Here is a 13,993-nt window from a genome sequence, read left to right as displayed (position 1 = left end):
GCACTCTTCATTGAACCTGATTGTGTGTATAACAGTCAGTAAACAGACAGAAGCTGATACTCAGTGTTAATAAATACTGGCCGGAATTCTACAGCAAACAGACGAGTGGGATGGTGGCGGGAGGTGGCATAAAATGGAGGGGGAGGCTCCGGGAGACCTTCCCGACCCACTCCTGCCTCCAGTGCCAGTTTACGCAATGGGCGGCATCGGCGAAAAATGGCCCGCCCACCCCAGGCCAACCAAGGCGGTTAAGCCTTACATAGGGCGGCACAGTGGCGCAGTGGTTAGCACCGCAGCCTCACAGCTCCAGCGACCCGGGTTCAATTCTGGGTACTGCCTGTGTGGAGTTTGCAAGTTCTCCCTGTGTCTGCGTGGGTTTCCTCCGGGTGCTCCGGTTTCCTCCCACATGCCAAAGACTTGCAGGTTGATAGGTTAATTGGCCATTATAAATTGCCCCTAGTATAGGTAGGTGGTAGGGAAATATAGGGACAGGTGGGGATGTGGTAGGAATATGGGATTAATGTAGGATTAGTATAAATGGGTGGTTGATGGTCGGCACAGACTCGGTGGGCCGAAGGGCCTGTTTCAGTGCTGTATCTCTAAACTAAAAACTAAACTAAACTTAACGGCCACTTAAGGGCCTTCGCCCACCTCCATGCAGATTTTATGCATGGCAAGTGGGCATCCTGGAGCCAAGTGGAGCCGGGAGAAGCCGCCTAACAAAACTAGGCGGCTCTCAAATGTCCCGGGGAGTGCCCTCATTTTCAGGCACCTTGTGCCCGATGGAGGGCCGGCCCCACTACCCCAACCACCCTCAACACGCCGCCCTACCGCCCAATCGACCACCCTCGCCTCACTGGGGCCCGACCGATTACCCCCGGCGAGGCAACCAAAACCTACCTGCCTTCCCAGTTACTAGGCATCTTCTCTTCATGCTGGGCTGCAGTCCCAGCAGTGGCCACCGTTCCCGGTGGCGCACCTTTAGTGGGTGGAAGCTCCGCCTCACACCAATTGAAGCCTGTGGGCCCGCAAAATAAGGATCGGAGCCCCAGGCGAGACGGAAGCGGGTTCGTCAATGACTTTTCAGTCGGTGGCCGGCTCCCGTCTGCCTACCGTAAAATTCCGGCCACTGAGGGAAGTGGATACTCAACGTCATAGTATTTTGCTTCCTTTACCCATCATCATCACATTTGATAGCCATGTACCCTCACTTTCCAACAGGGGTCCACTAGAGTGTCACTGGCAGCCCCAACTCTGCTTCCCTTCTCCCCAGGGGTACCGTAGCAGGAGAATGTGCTGCAAAGAAATCCAGCTGGTCACATTTTCAGTTTTTGCAGTGGCGAATTTCTTTTCTTCGCCCATTAGATATTAAAGATATCAAGGGATATGGGGATAGTGAGGGAAAATGCTATTGAGATAAAAGGCCTACCATGATCTAGTTGAATGGCAGAGCAGGCTCGAGGGGCTGAATGGCCTACTTCTGCTCCTATTTCCTATGATCCTATGCTCCCAAATAGCACAGACGTAGGCCATTTGGCCCATCTTGTCTTTGCCCACTCTTTTAAAGAGATATCCAATTGGTTTCACTAACCTGTCCTTTTCCCAATGCCCTGCAAATGTTTTTTTCCTTTCAAGTATTTGAAGTCATTTAAAGATTTTGTGAACATGAAAAACTTCACTCCTCAAATGAGATTTACTTCATTTAGGCAGTAACGTGTTTTCATATAAACAAAAGGAGTCCACGTTTCCCACAGTTACTAACAAATAGTCAAAAAACCTCCAGTCAGAAATTCGTTACACAGACAGTGGTGAGAATGTGGAACTCGCTACCACAGGGAGTGGTTGAGGTAAATAGCATAGATGCATTTAGATAAGCAGATGAGGGAGAAAGGAACAGAAGGATATGCTGATGGGGTGAGATGAAGTAGGGCAGGAGGAGGCTCCTGTGCAGCATAAACACCAGTATGGACCTGCTGGGCCGAATGGCCCATTTCTGTGCTGGGAATACTTTCTAACACTTTGCAATTTTGTCTGTGGTGAAATCTCAGGTTGTGATCGTCTTAAGAAATTTTAGTGGGTGAAATATTGAGACACCATCATCAAAAGAGGGGGGAAACAAATTAAGACAGGTTTGTATCTCAGTGCAAAATAATTTCAGATGATACATACACAGACCAACTTGAAAGACACAGCTGGAGGCAAAATGTACAGTGATCGCAAATAGAAAGTCTCAGCGGGAAACAGAGCTGGAAGAAAAATATTTTGTCAAAATATAGAGAGAGTGAAGATTCAACTTTATCGCCATTTCACACAAAAAGAATTGAACCGCTATTGTTGTCTGGCTAAGTGGGCTGCGCTCTTGACTGGGTCAGAAAGTTGTGGGTTCAGAAACGTGAACACATAATCCAGGCTGATACTTTAATGCTGCACTGCCTGAGGTGGCGTCTTTCAGATAAGACATTAAACCGAGGCCCGTCTGTCCGTGAAAGATCCCATCAAACTATTCGAAGAATAGCAGGGAAGTTCTCCCAGTGTCATGGCCAATATTTATCCCTCAATGAGCCTCACAAAAAAACATTATCTGGTTATTATCTCATCGCTCTGCAGATATTAGCTGCCACATTTCCTGCACTACAACACCTCAAAATTGGCTGCAAGTTGCTTTGCAACATCCTGAAGTCACGAAAGATGCTACATAAATACAAGTTCTTTCTTTTAGACTACAGCAGCTGACCTATCCAAAAGATTTATGCACTTCAGAGGGCAATTAAGAGTCAACCACGATGGCGTGGGACTGGAGTCTAAGCCAGACTTTTTATTTCTAGATTAAAACAGGAACTGAATTCAAAATTTCAAAACTGTGGTGATGGGATTTGAACTCATCATCTGAGTAAGATGAATCTGGTCTCATTTCCTAGTCCACTTAACCAGGGGCCCGTCACCTGCCTTTGATTAACAAACTGCTTTTGTTATGTTGTATCTTGGGTCACTCCCTCAGGCAAACCTTCTCTCCCTATCAACCTGGACTCTGCTTTTACCTGCCCAATTGCTGTGTATTTAACAGGGAGTCCGGGACTTTTACTTGCCTGTAACCGTATCAGTGTTTATCCTATCACCTTTGACTCAGAAAGGGGTAGAATAAACATACTTCACTAGCTAACAGCCTATGCTATAACAAATCTATATGGTGGTTTAAACAGTAAATACCTACTGTGAAAAACAAAAGATAACAAAGTAGTCACTAACCATCCTGAAATTTGACAGAAAAATATAGTTGTTTCTGCTGCTTTAAACTGAATAAGAACTGAGCCAAAGTCAACATCTCCGAATATTAACCGTCACATGAAAGTTTCTTACCTGCTGCATCCCTCCCTTCCCCACTAAGTTGAGTTTTTCCATGCTTCCCCCCACCCGCAACCTGAACACACATCTTTATCTCGATTCTTTCCTACCTCCCCTCATGCCCTCTCCGAGCTCATCTTGTCCATGACGTTTTTGCAACTGGAGGGCTGTTTCTAGTGGCATTCCGCAGGGCTCAGTACTGGGTCCCCTGCTTTTTGTGGTAAATATTAACGATTTGGACCTAAATGTAGGGGGCATGATCAAGAAGTTTGCAGACGACACAAAGATTGGCCGTGTGGTAGATAGTGAGGAGGATAGCTGTCGGCTGCAGGAAGATATTGATGGTCTGGTCAGATGGGCAGAAAAGTGGCAAATGGAATTCAACCTGGAGAAGTCTGAGGTGATGCATTTTGGGAGGTCAAATAAGGCAAAGGAATACATGATTAATGGGAGAATACTGAGAAGTGTAGAGGAAGTGAGGGACCTTGGAGTGAATGTCCACAGATCCCTGAAAGTAGCAGGACAAGTCGATAAAGTGAAGAAGGCATATGGAATCCTTTCCTTTATTAGCTGAGGTATGGAATATAGCAGCAGGGAGGTTTTGCTGGAACAGTATAAATTATTAGTTAGGCCACAACTTGAGTACTGTGTGCAATTCTGGTCACCTCATTACAGAAAGGATGTAATTGCACTAGAGAGGATACAGATGAAATTTATGAGGATGTTGCCAGGACTAGAAAAATGTAGCTATGAGGAAAGATTGGATAGGCTGGGGTTGTTCTCCCTAGAACAGAGAAGGCGGAGGGGTGATCTGATTGAAATGTACAAAATTTTGAGGGGCCTGAATGGAGTGGAGGTGAAGGGCCTATTCACCTTAGCAGAGAGGTCAGCGACTCGGGGCATAAATTTAAAGTGATTGGTAGAAAGATTAGAGGGGAGATGAGGAAAGGTTCTTTTCACCCAGAGGGTGGTGGGGGTCTGGAACTCACTGCCTGAAAGGGGTAGTTTAGGCTGAAACCCTCAACTCATTCAAAAGGAGTCTGGTTATGCACCTCAAGTTCCGTAACCTGCAGAGCTATGGACCAAATGCTGGAAGCTGGGATTAGACTTGTGGGGGGGGTGGGGGGGGGGGGAAAAAGAGATAATTTTTCAGCCAGCACAGACACAATGGGCCAAGTGGCCTCTTTCTGTGCCTTAAACTTTCTATGCTTCTTTGAGACCCACCTCCTGCTCTCCCGGCCCGATTCTCAATAAACTGAACTCCCAACTTCCCTTCCTGGTCCTTGTGCTAGCTGATAACTGTAAACAGTTCGCACTCTTCAGCCACTATCCTCCTCCATTTCAATTTTTTTTAATTCTTTCTTGGGATGTGGGTGTTGCTGGCAAGGTCAGCATTTGCTGCCCATCCCTAATTTCCCTTGGTTTGCTAGGCCATTTCAGAGGGCAGTTAAGAGTCACCCACATTGCTGTGGGCCTGGAATCACATGTCGGCCAGACCAGGACATTCGTGAACCAGGTGGGTTTTCATGGCAATTGATGATGGTGCCATGAAACTATTACAGAGACTAACTTTCAATTCCAGATTTGTATTAATTAATTGAATTTAAATTCCCAGCTGGCGTGGTGGGATTTGAACTTGTGTCCCAAGGGCATTAGCCTGGGCCTCTGGAATACTAGTTCAGTAACATTACCATTGCGCCACCATCTCCCACCTCCTCAAAACGGCACTCTTGATCTTTGTCCTTGCAAATTACCACTCAACCCCAATCTCTATTTCCTCTACAAAATCCTTGAACATGTTGTTTACTCCTAAATCTGTGCCCCATCTTTCCTCTGACTCCATGTCTGAACCTCTCCAATCAGGTTTCCGTCCCGGTCACAGTCGTAATCAAATGACATCCTCTCTGACTGTGACTGAGGTGCACTATCCCTCTTCAACCGGTGTTGCAACCTTTGCCATTGTTGACCACACCATTCCCTCCTAAGCATCTCCTCCATTGTCCAGCTGAGTCGGGCTGCCCTCCTGGTTCCAATCTTACCCATCCATTCATAGCCACAGACTCTCCTGCAATGGTGCTCTTCTCAGTACTGCACCAATACATCTGGAGTCCCTTAAGGATCTATCCTTGGCAGCCTCCAATTTCTCATCTATATGATTCCCCTCAACAAACTCATCTGAAGACATATCAGGCTCCACATATACACTGGCAACATTTAGCTCTATCTTACCACTACCTCTCTCGACCCCTCCATTGCTTCTATGTTGGCAGACTGCTTGTTCAACCACCAGTCCTGGAGGAGCTAGAATTTCTTTCAATCCAACATTGGGAAGGTCCAATCCATTGTCTTCTGCCCCCACGTCAAACTCCGTTCCCTGCACAGCGTCACACTCTGACCTAGATATTTGCAACTTTGGCGTCCTATTTGACCTTGAGCTCAGCTTCCAACCCCTTATCCTTTATATCACAAACACTGCCTGTCACAGCCCATCTGCTGCTGAAACCCACATCCATGATCTTATTACCTTCAAACTTGACTATTTCAAATGCTCTTCTGCCTGACCATCCTCCGTAAACGTCAGCTCATCCAGAACTCTGCTACTCGTATCCTAATTCACAACTCCCATTTATCAATCACCTCTGTATTCACAGACCTACACTGCCTCCTGATCCTCCAACGCCTCGATTTAAAAAAATTTACATGTTCAAATCCCTCTATGGCCTCCTCGCTACTGGTGTTCCCCATCTCTAACTCCTGCAGCGTACAACCTCCAGGAACTCTGCATTCCTTGCATTTCCCCCAATTCCTCACGCACCATTGGCAGCCATGCCTTCTGCTATCTAGGCCTTAACCTTGAGAAACTCCTCCCTAAACCTTTCCACCTCTCTCTCTCTTCCTTTAAGACACTCCTTAAAACCTACCTATTTGACCAAGCTTTTAATCACCCATCCCGATATCTCCATGTGGCTCGGTGTCAATTTTTGCCAACAATGCTCCTGTGAAACACCTTGAGATGTTTTCCTATGTTAAAAGGTGCTGTATATAAATGCTTCTATTGATCACCATCTTTGGTCTACTTATCTCTCCGATGGCTTTAGATGAACTGTCTGATTTTAATTTTGACACTCAAAAAATGGGTGGGTTGGGGTTGGATCAGAAGTTAAAATTAAAAAAATTTTAAACCCAACCCCATCCCACCCACTTCTGGGTTTGATGGAGGCAGGGCAAGGGACAGCCAGCAAAAACCATGTTCAAGAGGCTAGTTGGCAATTTAAATATTTTAATGAGGCTGGCAGACTCTGATTAAACAAGGTCTTGGGAAATCTGGTAGCTAATGGGAGGTGAGGACAGTTTCGGGGAGTGTTGGAGTGCTTTGCACCCCCCACCCCAAACTTCTGTATGAGACTCCAAGGCTTGGACCCCCAACCCTGGTCATGGATTGGAGCCCCCACCCAGCCCCCACCGACCATCCCCCCCATCCAGACCCAGGGTCTGGGATTGGATCTACATGCTCCTCGCCCAACTAAAAGTGAAGTCTGTCAGTCAGGCTGATTTCCAGGTAAAGTACAAAATAGGCATTCTGTAGAGTTAAAATTCAGTACACAGGGAAATGCAAACCCATCTAAAACTCTGACCCTGCTGCCTCCAATTGCCTACGTAACCTTCTCCAGTTAATATGCAGGCCTACTTGTCTCTCAAATATAAAGAGCTATTGACCAAGCAAAGTAAACCCACATAATGCTTGCATTTTAATTGAATGGCCTGGCCCAACTCTTGGCTATCTAACCACACTGCTATTGTATGAAAATAATTTGGGTTATTTTCGGTGGCTTTTAATCACACATGTACCATGACAGAAAGATACCAATACGACAACAGCTCATAGACAAGTGCACCAGGCAACAATATGGATAACTTCCAATATAGAAAAACCAAGTCCAAAGGAATTACCCCTTCAAATGCATTTGCAGAAACCATTTGAAAGTTGTCACAAAGCTGGGAAGCTGCAGATTCTGATCAATGTAGTCAAACAGTCACTTCTGAAATGAAACCAGTTCTCCAAGCTGTCACAGGCAGAAAAAGCTCAGAGGAACGTTGATGACATCCAGCTAGAATTCATACTTGTGCACTTACTCATAAAAGCATGTTCAAAAGGAACTGTGCAACAATTAAAGTGACTGATAGCCACTTGTGAACACATCAGCAGCTATTTTAAACAGTAAGGCTCAACAATACATTTTGACAGCTCATAGCGTTCTGGTCTCCATACAATAAAATGACATGGAAGCACTAAAGAAAGTGTAAAAAAAATTACAAGGGCGATACTAGAACTGAAAGATTCCAGCTAATGGAAAAGATTGAACAGGTTGCAACTTTTCACTTTAGAAAAGAGAAGACTTAGAGGTGACCTGATAGAGGTCTTTAAAATTTTTAATGGGTTGGACAGGGAAGGTAGGGAGAGAATGTTTCCATTTGTGGGTGAATCCAAAACTAGAAGTCATGAATACAAGACAGTCACTGATAAATCCAATGGGGAAATTAAAAGAACTTTCTTTTACTCGAGAGTGGTTTGAACGTTGAACTCGCTACCATAGGAAGTGGTCGAGGGAAATAGATGCTTTGAAAAGGAAGCTGACGAGTATGTGAGAAAAGGGAATAGGCTGACATGTAGAAAGGCTGAGATGAGGTAGATAGAATGGGAGAGACTTGTGTGGAGTATAAACACTAGCACAGGCTAGTTGGGCCAAACAGCCTGTCTCCATGCTGCATGTTTTTTAAAAATTCTTTCGTGAGATGTGAGCATTGCTGGCTAGGCCAGCATTTATTGCCTATCCCTAATTGCCCTCGAGAAGGTGGTGGTGAGCTGCCTTCTTGAACTGCTGCAGTCCATGTGGGGTACGAACTTCCATAGTGCTGTTAGGAAGAGAATTCCAAGATTTTGACCCAGCAACAGTGAAAGAATGGCAATATAGTTCCAAGTCAGGGTGGTATATGACGTAGAGCGAATCTTGCAGGTGGTGGTAGTCCCTTGCAACTGCTGCCCTTGTCCTTCTAGGCGATAGAGGTCGCAGGTTTGGAAGGTTAGGGGCGTGGAACGCCCTGCCTGCAACAGTAGTAGACTCGCCAACTTTAAGGGCATTTAAGTGGTCATTGGATAGACATATGGATGAAAATGGAATAGTGTAGGTCAGATGGTTTCACAGGTCGGCGCAACATCGAGGGCCGAAGGGCCTGTACTGCGCTGTAATGTTCTATGTTCTATGGTGCTGTCGTAGGAGCCTTAGTGAGTTGCTGCAGTGCATCTTGTATATGGTACACATTGCTGCCACTGTGCATGGGTGGTGAAGGGAGTTAGTGAATGGTGAAGGTAGCGGATGGGGTGCCAATCAAGAAGGCTACTTTGTACTGGATGGTGTTGAGCTTCCTGAGCGTTGTTGAAGCTGCACTCATTCAGGCAAGTGGAGGGTATTCCATCACATTCCTGACTTGTGCCTTGTAGATGGTGAACAGGCTTCCGGGAGTCAGGGGAGTTGCTTGGTGCAGAATTCCCAGCCTCTTATCTGCTCTCGTAGCCACAGTATTTATATAGCTTGTCCAGTTAAGTTTCTGATCAATGGTAACCCTCAGGATGTTAATGGTGGGGGGAATTCAATGATGATAATCCCATTGAATGTCAAGAGGAGATAGTTAGATTCTCTCTTGTTGGAGATGGTCATTGCCTGACAGTTGTGTGGCACAAATATCACTTGCCATTTATCAGCCCAAGTCTGAATGTTGTCCAGGTCTTGCTGCATGCAGCCACGGACTGCTTCAGTATCCGAGGAGTCGCGAATGGTAGTACTGAACACTGTGCAATCATCAGTAAACATCCCTACTTCTGACCTTATGTTGCAGCTGCAGAAAATGGTTGGGTCTAGGACACTACCCTGATGAACTCCTGCAGTGATGTCCTGGGGCAGAGACGATTGGCCTCCACAACCACAACCATTTTCCTTTGCGCTAGGTATGACTCCAACCAGCAGATAGTTTCACCAGATTCCCATTGACTTCCATTTTGCTAGGGCTCCTTGATGCCACACTTGGTCAAATGCTGCCTTGATGTCAAGGGCAGTCACTCTCACCTCACCTCTTGAGTTCAGCTCTTTTGTCCATGTTTGGATCAAGGCTGTAATGAGGTCAGGAGCTGAGTGACCCTGGTTGGAATCCAAACTGAGCATTGATGAACGAGTTATTGCTGTGTTAAGTGCTGCTTGATAGCAGTGTTGATGACACCTTCCATCACAATTGAAAATCAGTCTAGTTTATCATCTTAAAGTAAGACCTTTCTCTGAAATTGTTCTTCCAACTGGACCCTGGTTTGAAACAAAGAGAAACGGTGCTAGCAATTCAAAGATAGTCCAATTTAAAAAGATCTTATTTTGCAGTTTTGGTGAAATGAAACTCCTATCCTTCCAATTTAAAAAATCTGCGATGTGTAGGAAATGTCTTGCAGCACAGAGATAAATTTACAATAATAGCTCTGTACACTGGTAGGTTATTGCATTGCAAACGCCTTACAGGATTTAGTTCGAAGCATCCATGTAATTTAATAGAGATGTTCAAAATTATAAGGCGCTTTCAATAGAGTAAATAAGGAGAAACTGTTTCCACTGGTGGGTGGCACCGGCGGTATCCAGAGGGCACAGGTTTAAGGTAACTGGCGAAAGAAACATGAGGGGGAGAGGAGAATATTTTAATGTAACAAGTTGTTGTGATCTGGAATGCGCTGCCTGATATGGTACTGGAAGCAGATTCAATAGCAACTTTCAAGAGGGGACTTGGATACGTATTGGAAAATGAAAAGAAGTATATTGTAGGGCTATGGGGAAAGAGGAGGGTGAATGGGACTAACTGGTTTTGCAGGCAGGATGGGCTGAATGGCCTCCTTTTGCGCTGTAAGAATCTATGATGTGTTAGTGAGTTGGGAGTGTTATGAAATTGAGGCGACTGACGAAACCAAAAGTTCACTGCCTCATGTTACTGCCTGGCCTCTGCTGTGGTAAATGCGGCAGCTTGTGGTTAGTATAACTCACAACAGTTCAGAGTTTCACCCAGTGTGCTGGATGAGCTACCCTCCTCCACACAACCCATGTACGTGATTAGGAAATATCTAAACCTCTGCGTTAACGTCCAGTGTAAAATCCAACTGACATAGAAACAAAACAAACCAAAATCAAAAATGTTTAGTTCTGAGCATTTTTATCCAAAGCAGCTGAAATAAGATGATTCAATGGGTGAGGCAGAGGGAATGGGAGAAGCTACTGAGAGTCCAGTGATGATTCCCGAAATGGAGAAGTCTCTATGTGCTGATACATCTGAGATGGATTGATTTTTGGTAGCCAAGGGCACCAGGAGAAATAAAATCAAGGCGCATGGGTGGTGTTTCGATGCACATCGAGTATTGTGTCATTGAATGGTTGTGTAGGCTCGAGGGGCTGAATGGTCTACTCCTGCTCCAATAGCCTAGAAATTCGGTCGCCCCCATTTTGGAGCACATTACCCATAGAGTCCTAACAGCCTGGGCTCAAATGGGGAGGTCCGAGGAACCTATCATCATATAGTTGGCACAGTTGTAGCTGCCGGCACAGAATTGTGCACCAATTTTCAGGTAAGTAACTGGGTAAGATGACGGGGGCTCTGGAGGAGGAATGGCTGGGCTGTAACAGTGCAATCAGACACCTGTCGGGATTGGGAAAGAGGATCACGGGGGTCTGGTATATTCTTGAGGTGATGGGGAATACTGTCCGATGGGGGATGGGGGGGGCTAGTATGTTGGCCGGGATGAGACTGGGGGTTGCCTAGAGATCCAAATTAGAAATTTTAGGACCAGGAGCGACTTTGATTATGCAGAGTACTTAACATTTTTTTGAATGCTGTGCTGTTTTGCATTGCTTTTCCTGGAGGGAGGCAAACAGCCCCAGTGCTGGCTGCCTCAGTGCAAGCCAACATTATAGGAGAGCAGAAGCAAGTGTTAGACCCCTTATCTGCATATGTTAATGGCCTAATGCCTGCTTCTTATGTGGGTAAGGGCACCTCTTGTTTGGCCTTTACCAAAATGGCATCTGGCGCAACCCACACCAGAATAGTGCACGTGAGGCCCAGACGCTATTTTGGAAGTAGCAATAGCGCTGAAGACAATGCCATTTAGAACCAAATTTCTAGCTCTATATTCCTGAACTCTAATCCAATCTAGTCCACTAGATGGGGCATTCTACTTTTTAATTTCATTAACTTTGCTTTTCATATCTATGGTAGAAATCCCTCCTTTTGGATTTTCTTTAGTATATAATCTAGAAGCCTAATAGGCAATGCCTTAAAGAAGGTACTGAAAAATATTTTCAGGTTGAAGTTGTACTGGGGTAATATTAGTCACAATTGATGCATTTATAGGAACACGCACGCCTGGTTGGTTTCCCACATTCTACCCTCCGTCAACTTGAGGTATCCAAAACTCTACTGCCCATGTTTAAACTCGCACCAAGTCCCGTTCACCAATCACCCTTGTGCTGATCTACATTGGCTCCCAGCCAAGCAACATGTTGGTTTTCAAATTCTCATTCTTGTTGTCAGGTTCCTCCTTGGTCTTGCCCCCTCCCTATCTCTGTAATCTCCTCCAGCCCCACAACCCTCCAAGATCTCTGCACTCCTCCAATTCTGGCCTCTCAAGCATCCCCGATTTTAATTGATCCACCATTGGGTGGCCACGTCTAGGCCCTAAGCTCTAGAATACCCTCCCTACACCTCTCCGCCTCTTCACATCACTTTCCCTCTTTAAGACACTCCTTAAAACCTACCTCTTTGACCAAGCTTTTGTCACCTGGCCCAATACATCCTTATGTGGCTCGATATCATATTTTGTTTTAAAATGCTCCTGTGAAGCACCTTGGGACATTTTATTACTTTATATAAGTTGTTATTGTAGGCCATTCAGCCCCTCTGGCCTGCTTTACCATTCAATTAGATCACGGCTGATTTGTGTTTCCATCTTAGCTCCATATCCCTTGGTACCCTCACCCACGACAAATTATTGATCTTAGTCTTGAAAGCTCAAACTGTGTCAGCATTCAGAGACGTTGGGCGGTGGGGCAAAGAGCTCCAGATTTTTGCTCACCATTTGAATGAAAAAGTGCTGATTTCCCACGTAGCTCTAATTTTAAGATTATGCCTCCTCATCCATGATTCCACCACTAGAGGAAATAGTTTCTCTGTATCTGCCCTATCAAGTCCTTTTAGCACTTTAAAGATCTCAATCAGATCACCGCCCCTCCCCCCATCTCAAACTGGAGGGAATGCAAGGCAAGTTTATACAACAAATATTCCTTTGTCCAGTAATTTTATGAAGACGTTAAACACTTTAAAAAAAAAAATCAAGACAGCTGTGTACGTTCTCACGAGTCCAGCGATCGGACTTCAGCACTGACTTGCGATTTCTTTTTATTCGTTCATGGGATGTGGCCGTCACTGGCTAGGCCAACAGTCATTGCCATTCCCTAATTGCCCTTGAGAAATTGAGTGGCTTGTTTGACCTCTTAAATGCCCTCTGAAATGGCCCATCACATTGCTGATCCTCAAGATCCAATGGGAGGACCGCACCACAAACATTGAAGTCCTGGAAACAGCCAACATCACCAGCATCGAGGCCACCTTCCTGCAAAGCCAACTGCGTTGGGCAGGTCACATTGCCCAGATGGATGACAATTGCCCGCCCAAGATGGTTTTGTATGGGGAGCTGACCACTGGTAAAAGAAACAGAGGCGCCCCACGCAAACGTTTCAAGGACTCCCTGAAGAAGTCCCTCTCTATGTGCCACATTGAGCATCGCCAGTGGGAAGCGCAGGCCATAGATCGTGATGCTTGGAGATGTTACATCAGGAGGGCTACAGACACCTTTGAGACTGAGCGAACCAGCATGAAAGAGAAATGAAGGATAGATCCAATTGCACCCAGCAGCAATGTACCCGCTGTGACAGAATCTGCCGGTCAGGGATAGGCCTGACTGGCAGCCACCAGCGGGCCTGCGACCGACGAGTACAACCTTCTCATCTGCAAAGAAATGCCAAGAGAGGACTTTGCTGTGGGTCTGGAGTCACATGTGGGCCAGACCAGGTAAGGACAGCAGATTTCCTTCCTTAAAAGGACATTAGTGAACCAGATGGGCTGTTACGACAACCGATGATTGTAACGGTGCCATGAAACTGAGATTAACTTTCAATTCCATATTTTTATTCATTAATTGAATTTAAATTCCACCAGAGCATTAGCCTAGGCCTCTGGATTACTAGTAGTGACATTACCACTTACGCCGCCATCTCTCCTTGTGTGTGGTCAAAACCTATGATGAGCGCAGATTATTCAGGAAGGTGAAACTGTTAATTCTATTTCTCTTAAACTGACATCTCGCATTTCCCAAAGCAAGGATTATCCCTTTAATATAAGCAGCTGTATATATGGAGTTATAGCAGAGAAACCACTTTTAAGGAAAGACTTGCATTTATATAGCGCCTTTCACCACCACTAGGCATCTCAATGTGCTTTGCAGCCAATGAAGTACTTTTGAAGTGTAGTCATTGTTGTAATGTAGGAAACACGGCAGGCAATTTGAACACAGCAA

At 45.5% G+C, this 13,993-nt stretch overlaps 1 protein-coding gene across 4 annotated transcripts in view; it reads right to left on the bottom strand.

The window, feature by feature from the left end:
- The window catches only part of LOC137350342 (5'-AMP-activated protein kinase subunit gamma-2), a 510,855-nt gene that overhangs the window by 289,899 nt on the left and 206,963 nt on the right, over positions 1-13,993 (bottom strand). The window lies entirely within an intron of this gene.

The sequence above is a fragment of the Heterodontus francisci genome, chromosome 2 (assembly GCF_036365525.1).
Source record: "Heterodontus francisci isolate sHetFra1 chromosome 2, sHetFra1.hap1, whole genome shotgun sequence".
Lineage (NCBI taxonomy): Eukaryota > Metazoa > Chordata > Chondrichthyes > Heterodontiformes > Heterodontidae > Heterodontus > Heterodontus francisci.
Note: the sequence above shows the minus strand (reverse complement) of the source record. Positions and strands in the feature narration are given on the sequence as shown.